Consider the following 8,744-nt stretch of genomic DNA (forward strand, 5'->3'; position numbering starts at 1 on the left):
TCAAGGGCAGGTTGGATGGGGCTTTGAGAAAACTGGTCTAGTTGAAGGTATCCCTGCCTGTGATAGGAGGGTTGGAATGAAATGATCTTTAAGATCCCTTCCAGCCCAGTCCATTCTATGATACTGTGCTCAGGGCATGTAACTCCAGGGGAGCCACAGCACGAGGTTGCAGTAGGGAAGCACCCTTCCTCCATGGCTACTTGACCCGTGTTATGGCAACGACTTTCCTCTACCAGGAGCAGCAAGGCAAAGAAGAAGGTGGGAACCAGTCTCAGGATGTGAGATTAGAGAAATCTTGGTGTCTTGCCAAGCCGTGTTTTCACACTTTTCTGCATAAAGGTGAACTTGGGGAAGCGTTTCCTTTGAAATGATACATGATATTCTGTGTTATCATTTGACTATCATAGACGGGACATTTTTAGAAGAAAACCAGCAAAAGCCAATGTCTTCAGAATCCAAATCAGGCTGCCAAACTGCAAGTAGAGATGCAACATCATTCTGCATTTGAGGGAGATTTGCTTGCCACTCAGCCATACATTCCTGTCCTTAACACAATGACCAACCTAAATCAGCCCCAGGCTCAGCAGCACATTTGCAAGAAGTAGATCTAAACAGGTCTCTTCCCCCTCCCCTTAAAATCCCAGTATATCTTAGCTAAATGTGGTCAGAGGTGATCCTTCAATTGCTGTTTTTCTTGTATATGATTTCCCCAGCCCACTCCCCACAAACACTCAGCTTCTTGGGAAGGAAAATGCCGAGTAGGTTAGGAAAAGGCCTCTTCTAGCCTTGTTAGTTGCCAAGAAGAAAAATACATTTTAAAAAGCCATAAAAGTGTAATTTTCCCCTTCACACATTCTAATAAATCAAAGATAGCTAAAAGGATTTTCTTCAGTGAAAGAAAAATCATCATTTCTTGCCCTATACCAAGTGTGAAAGTTTTAGTCTGAACAGAGAAATTTTACAGAGAATTATGGTCATGTGAAACCAAAGGGTTAGAAAGAAAAGCTCAGTGTAACCCAGGCACTGGCTTTTGATATTATGAAAGCTATAATGTATGAAACACTACAGATCTATGGGAAATATATTCCTTTCCATGAGAGGAATTGTCAGAGCACAATGTCTATGAACCAAGATTGATTACGCAGAAACTGTTTTTCCAGTTGACATTTATTTTGCAGAGATATTAATGAGGAAACAATTTCTTTTCCCTGCAGTTCAACCTGAGGTCATCCCCCAAGTCCGTTATCAACTAGACAACCCATCTGAATGTATCTAATACATGCACTTGAGAGATGAACTATGGTAGGTATATTTAGGGAACCAAGATTTTGTTTTAAACTACCATAATTGATTGAAAAAGTGTTTCTTGGGCTCTGACTTTATCAGTCTTTCCCTAATTTCTGCACAGCACCTGTAGGACCACGATAGATCTGCACATGCACTGTTCGTGCCTACAGCAACTCTTTTAATTGTTCTCAAGAATCTCTGCTCTCCTTAATAAAACAAAGAGATATCCAGCACATCTGACTGGGAAGAAGGTCATGGACATGAGTACTGGTTTTTCTGCTGCAGAGCCTGGTTTGCAGGCAGCCTGTGCTCGCTGTGTGGAGCTGAGCATCAGGATTTCCATTGCAAATGACATAGAACATGCATGGCATGGGTGACTCCTCTAGACTAGCAGCACATTTAGCTTCAGTGACTAGAGCAGATTTATTTTTAAGACACTACCAGCTGAAATGATCCTAGGTGGTCATTAATGAAATAGTATGTTGCAAACCATAGTGGCTGAGTGGTGGGTACAACTTATATCCAGCCACGCCTGTGCCAGGAGGCAAATATGGAAGGTGTGCGGAACTCTGAGACTGGCCACAAATTTAGTAACCTTGTATCCTAGAAAACTTACTGAAAATCTCGGTTTTGTCTCCTCTTCCTCTGTCACTCCCAGACACCTAGTGTAACACCTGAGATTTGAGTGTACCAGAACCATCAAAATCTTCTCTTTATAGACAGTGAGAAAGGGCATACAACATGATATAGGGGTGACCTCCCATCTGACACAGAGGGCAGGACTCATCCCACTTATTTTTGGCTGTGTTAGACCTATGGTTCTGATCTACACTGTAGCTGCTGTCTGTTCCTTTCACAGGCAGTGAAGAGAAACAGATACCTCCAGGCAATGAGAAAAATAATTTCTTCTTCATACCAGAGTGTTCGACAGACAGGGTGAATCTGCATCAAAAGGTGTTCCACAAACAGGAGATATACCAGATGACAAGTGCAAATTAGATGCTGAGCTTTCAGGTAGATGCATCTGGTGGAGAAAAGCCACACATTAGTAGCTACTTGTTCTTGCAGCCCCCCGGGAGGGCTGTAGGAATACGTGGCTGGCTTTCATGGCCAAAGCAGGATTTAGCTTCTGAGCCCTGGATGTGTGCTGTGGTGACCACTCTACATGAGGTAGCTGTGAAGCAGTAGCTTGCAGTGAAGCAATTAATCCAAACATCCAGAACTGCATTTCTTACAAAACCCCCTTTCTCCACAGGTGAGTTTTCAAATAACTAGGGGGTTTTACATCTACCCTGGTCTGGATGTACCCTAGTCAGCCTCTGACTGAGAGAGACAAGGGGTCAGAAAGAAAGCCCCAAGGGATAAGCTCTGCCATGGTATCCAAATACTGGCATTTCTTGGCCTGTGACAAGATCCTACAAATCATCTCAGCAATCAGGCTCAATGGTTAGAGCGGACAGTTCAGAGCAGTTGTTATGAGCCCTGACCAGAGCTTTTGCTCTCTGCCACGATTCCCCAGGGCAGCTGGACAAGTCTAACCATCCAATAATTGGTGATGGACCTTGCTGATTGGGATTCTGGAGAAAAGAGTTAGCCTGGGTCCATCCACAGCTGAACATCTGGGTTTCTTAGGAAGAGAAGAGAAGCAAAATCCCCAGAATTGCCCTATATACTGGAAAAATGGAAGGCAGGTATATGCTGAGTAAAGCTGGCAAAACCCAAGGGATTCAGACAGCTTCCACCTCTCTTCAAAAAGCTGGGGGATGCTCACCAGAAGACCTCTCCCTGGACACAAGCTGTAGAGAGGACACAGAGTACCCAGCTCCCATCCAGGGTGCCCTGCAAGGCATTTCTCACCATGACAGTGGGGTCAGAATGAGGAGATGCTAACAGACCCCAGAGCGGCAGTGCTCAAGTCCAAAACTTTCGGGAGTAAGTTTGTCATGACAATCAATCCTGCAATTCCTTGATTGCAGCCACTGCTTTGGAGGAAGAGGGATGCGGAGCAATCTCTGCTCTCTGTAAAAGAAGAGGCTTGAGGACATTCAGCTGCTTATTGCTGCTGCTAGGCTGCATGGATAAGCAGCAGCCCTCAGCCCCCAGGGAGGCTGAGCCAGCCCTAAATCCACTTCAAAGCAGAAAAGAACATTATGGCCTGTGCGTGAGGGTCTTAGCTTCTCACACGGCTCCTCCGCTCCGGTTTTATGGCGTGAAGCACAAAGCCCCTACGACAGCCATTCAGCTGCATTTTTCTTGGCTAGCTCGTTCCCACCGGACATCATTCATGTGCTCTTTGGAGTGGAAATGAAAGGGAGCAAGAAGTGGCCCCCTTGAAGTTCTGCTCAGCTGGGCTGCTCGTGTTCCTGAAAAACACATCTACCTTTTTACAACTCCCTGAGCTCGCATCTGGGGAGCCTGGCTGGCTGTTTTCACATGGGGTGTGTGGAGTGGTGCGTGTTTGATGATAGGAAAGGTGTGTTTGCAGTCTGCAGTCCTTCAGGCACGTGGAGAAAACTGAGGTGGGTGCAGGTGCTGCTTTACAATGTGTTGGAACGCAGAGCTGCACAGAAGGAGAGAGATAAATGAAGACAACGTGATGAGGAGGGTTATCCCAAAGCCAGATCCTGGCAGCACCCATTCCTGTCCCCACCACCGTCTCCCTCTTCCAGCTGATCCCACCACAAGCAGCTTTTCCTTGCAGCACAGGACTCCAAAAGGACTGGATGCTCACAAGGAGGTGGCAGTGCTGGCAGACGGGGCCATGCTGGTTCTTCTGCAGCTGTACAGGTCACTTGCCTCTGCAGGTAGGCAGTACACGATGGTTTTAAAAAATCAGCTACCAGCTGTGACCAGTGATGAGCTATTTGCAGCTGCTTGAAGCCCTTATGTTCGCAGGAAGACTGGCACTGGCTAGTGTGGTCTGTCTGCAGTGGAGCCTTCTGACAGAGGGGATTCACCTCCCTAGTTCCTTGATAAATATCACTGTGCAAGACAGCAGTTCAGGAGAGTCTGTTCTAGGGGCATGGGATGGGCAGCTTTCTTGCTTTTAAGGTATGAGTTGTTTCATAGAATTATTTTTCTTTCCAGCTTGACAATGTCCATTTAAGGCAGTTTAAATAAAACTTGACCTGACACTGAAGCTGGGAGATGATGTCAGAGGGAGATTTAGCTGTTTAGTGGCAGAATGTTTGAAAAATAAGCTGGAATGTCCAATACAATTTTTCTGGTGGAGGAGATTAAATATATCCAGAGGGATTTAACACCATTCCTGTTTTTCACTTTGACATCCCAAGATTAGGAATTGGCAAGCTGGTTCCACCTGGCTTCTTTCTCTATGAGTTTAGTGTAGGTCTGAGCTAAGGCTGTTTCTCTTTGGGTGTGAGATGTGTGAGTTTGCTCCTTCTTCCCTCAAGGAGGACTCCTGAAAGATTCCCAGGCAGCCAGCCAAAGTCTGGCTGGCAAGTTCTTGCTTTTCTATGCCACCAGTTAATACCTGACTGCCTGAACATTGGCCAGGAAAATGGGTATGTGCTAATATTTTACCACACTGCCAAAATGCATGTGCATCTGTCACAGGAAAGCCCTGTCCAAATTTGTTTGCATGTGTGGTCTCACCAGCACCCCAGGTCACACACTCACACAGACATTGCACGAGGACCCAAATTCGTTTGCATAAGTGTCAAATGTTGTTTTCATCTCCCCTCATATTTGCGTCTTTATTCGCTTGTTGCTTGCCTTCCTTACCTGTACATCCAGACACCTTCCCTCCCCAGGCGTACATGGAGGGATTGTAGCACCAGTATTTACATATGAATTTCCAGCTAATGCATTTGTGGACAAGCCTGTGAACAAGTATTTCCCTGGTAGGGTTTATCAGAATAAGTGCTCACATGAGTGTTCTTTTGCCAGCAAATTCCTAGATAAATCCTCATCAGTTCATATAAGTGCAAGTACTTGCTTTGGGATTTGCCTGCCAATATGTATCTAGAGATACACTTGCCTGAAAATTCATATCCACATGTGGCTCTGCATGCGAATGCTGGTTCAAAGAATCTCACCTCGCGCTTTCCTTTTTTACCTGCACCTTTTCAGCCTGGATTCTACCACAATAAGTATTCAGAAGAAAAGCAAGCAATGGGGGAGGTGAATGCCTTCAAAGCAAATCATGGCTCTTATTCAGATGAATAGTGGAGAGTCTTTTCTTCTAATACTGTCCTTCCTGCTCTTGTGATATGCATATGACTCTATATGTTTCCATTTGAGGCCCGAGGAACTCTGCTAGCTCCCCCCTGCTGCCCACGAGCCAAAAAGACGATAAGGGAATATAATGAACACAAACAATGGTGGAGATTGATTTTGACTTTTTTTTTTTTCCTCCAGGGACAGGCAGGACTCACAGATGTAGGAATATTATTGAATTCCTTTGGATACATTTGATCTCTCAGCCAAAAAAGTATGTGGGACATTTCCGCTTATTTTTAAAACATTCTGCCACAAAACAGTAACTCAATTAACGAAAGCTCCCACTGATGTCAGCCCCGAGCTTCAGCCTGACTGAGCATTTCTCTCTGGTGTGCACACAAAAGCCACCTTAAAGGAGAGCAACCAATCTACATATGTTTGGAAAGGAAAAGCCTTCATGAAGTCTTTTATGATTTAAAGAGAAGGCATGTAATGAACAGAGTGTGTTGCTCATTAAATGCACCCATGTGCAAACAGGCCTTCACCAGTTGGGCTGTGGTTGTTCAGCCCAACTTGAGGTAGATCTGGAGCCATGGAAGGTGTCCATGACTTGTGCTGAGGCATTGCATCATGTTTTCCTCTGAGCAGGCTACTTCACTTTGCTTCCTTCCCTCCTGGCAAAGAAAACAGAAGAGCAAATATCACTGCCCTGAACTCAGCTTCATTTACATGCATTAACTGACAGCTACAAATTCTTCAGGTCAGGGCTGTTCAAAAGACATGTTTTCCCTGGAATAACTCCCTCTTCCCACTTCCACCCCCCCAACCTCAAACAATTACTTTGGCCATATGTTTTGTAAAAAGCACTTTTCACAAAAACAACATCATATGTGAAATAGAACTTGACAGCTCTCTTTTAGTGCAATGTTAAATGTGAGGGTTTAATCTCATAAACCTCAGGAAACTCAGAGGTTGATCTTTCCCCAGAAGCTTTAATTCTGCCCCCTCGTGCATATGCCCTCCAACAGGAATGCTCACCGAAGGAGTATACAGAAACATTTTCCAATGAAATCCTCTGTGTATAATTTTGATGCCTCTCAGGCTGCAGGGAAAAGTGCAATTTAAACACAAATCAAAATCAGACAATTAAGGTTACTTAAAAAGTAATATCGCAGACACATTATTCAACATCATTTGGGAATATGCAATAAGATGTGGAGATAAACTGAGATGGAGATGCTGTGGTGGCAATGTGTTTGAAATACCCAGGTAGATGGAAATAAAGCGATTAAGGCAAGTTTGAAATACCCAGGTAGATGGGAAGAAAGCAAATCAGGCCTCCAGGACACTTATTCAGGTGCAACCAGGTTGAGAGCACTTGAAAGTTGCTACTGAGTCACAGTTGTTTGGAGGAATTAATGAAATTAATCTCGTGGATCTCTCTCCATTGTCACTGAGTGAAACTATACATAGAGGGGAAAAAAAAAAAAGCTGACCTTACGTAAAATTCTTTTCTGAGGATAAGAGAGTGTACTAGATACTGACAAGCCTTGTCCTCTCTGAAAGACATCCCTTGCTGAGGCAAGGCTGGGGTTTGCTGTCTGGATGGTGGGAGGGGAAGCAGGTGAAGCTTGTCAGGCTGTACTACTTGGCGTGGTTGAGCTGAATCAGAGCATAAACAATGGATTTCACCCTGGAAATCCGTGTGCGCACCCAGGACAACCTCATACAGGCAGAGGAAACGTCCCATGTCTCTGTGGCCACACCCATGATTCCTGCAGTCTCCTGATCTGCCTGCTCCAGCCTCCTGCACATGCGATGCTTAGCAAGGCTCCACCGGAGGGAATCAGTGGAAGTGTGAAAATGCTCGGTCACATGTTCTGGGCACCAGCAGGGGTCGTGGAAGAGAGGGCTGGGGCTTAGCGGTGGCCTGCCTCTACCCAGCCGACTTTTCCTGGGTAAGTCTCATCGGCAAGGGAAGTGTGCTTTCCTGTAGCGATAGGGCAACGGGAATGGTTTTAAACAAAACAGATGGATATTCAGTCTAGATTCAGCAAAGAAATTCTTTACAATAAGGGTAGTGGAACACTGACACAGATTGCCTAGAGAGGCGGTAGATGTTTTATCCTTGGAAACATTTAAGGCCAGGTTGGACAGGGCTCTGAGAAACCTGGTCCAGTTCAAGATACCCCTGCTCACTGCAGGGGGCTTGGGAACAAATGACCTTTAAAGATCCCTTCCAACCCAAATTATTCTATGTTTCTATTAAATGGGCAGACTGCTCAGCTACAGGGGAGCAGGTTGGGCCTTTTGGTACTTTGTGGTGTATAGAGGCAGACTGTCAGCCTGGGGGAATTTCAGGGTCTGAATAGACCTTGAGGGGCTTGTAAGGGGTTACAATGGCGCTTTAGAGCTGTGTGAAGTGAGAGTGGAAGGACAAGAGTTGTGCTAAAGGGGAGGAACTATTTTGTATGTCTCATTTGGGCCTTCATCAGCACACCCTTTCCACAAGATCAGGACTCAGCTGCCCACCTGCTCTGACATCCCTTTGGGATGCAGGGCTGTGCGAGTGGTGGATCTGGACGCCCTTGTGTCATCTGGACATTGTGCCATCATCATGACGGCACAGTGAAGGACAGCTGGAGAGCAGGCACCGGCAGCCCTTCCCACTCAGTGATCCCCTGGGATCTAAGGATGCTGCTGCAAGCGGCTTGTGGCACACAAACGTTCTTGTTGCAGCACTTCTCGGTTCACACTGTGCAAGAGCATGAGGACTGGAGCTGGGAGATGATTCCTGATGTCTTTCCACTAGACAGCTCCCAGCCCTTGGGTAGGAACACTCTCACAGAAGGCATACAGAAAATGCATCCAGGGGCATAAGGATGGAAAAGGCTTTCATTGTGTGGAGGCGATAAATCCACCCAGGCTGGCAATATCAGTCAGCAGTACTCTTTGAGTATTAAGTGTAGGGGGAGATGACTCCAAAGATTAATATTTTGGCAACTGTTGGATTCTTCAGCGCATGTGTGTACAACCTGGGGCAGCATTACCCTGGTTCCCATCCCACAAAGCAGAATGACAGCAAGTGGGCTGGTGAAATACAAGAGTCCATTCCTTCAGCCTCCAGACCCACTGACCCTCTCAGTCCCACTAACCCTCCTGCCACTGCTGGAGCTGGTGACTCCAGAGCTGTCTGAGCCCAGCCAGCCCAGCAGCTCCACGGGCCAAGCAGCTCAGGTGCAAACTCCTGGTGTCTGTTTCTCTGCTCATCCAAC

The 8,744-nt window shown here is 46.1% G+C and overlaps 1 long non-coding RNA gene across 1 annotated transcript; it reads right to left on the bottom strand.

The window, feature by feature from the left end:
* Window positions 1–6,047: 6,047 nt before the first annotated feature.
* On the bottom strand, window positions 6,048–8,024 carry LOC108499320. Its single transcript, XR_001875505.1, has 3 exons — window positions 8,002–8,024; window positions 6,508–6,571; window positions 6,048–6,143 (listed from the first exon to the last, which is right to left on the bottom strand). It is a non-coding gene; the product is annotated as an uncharacterized LOC108499320 (long non-coding RNA).
* Between the last annotated feature and the right edge of the window lie 720 nt (window positions 8,025–8,744).

The sequence above is a fragment of the Lepidothrix coronata genome, unplaced genomic scaffold (genome assembly GCF_001604755.1).
Source record: "Lepidothrix coronata isolate B3197 unplaced genomic scaffold, Lepidothrix_coronata-1.0 Scaffold72, whole genome shotgun sequence".
In the NCBI taxonomy this organism is placed as follows: Eukaryota; Metazoa; Chordata; class Aves; order Passeriformes; family Pipridae; genus Lepidothrix; species Lepidothrix coronata.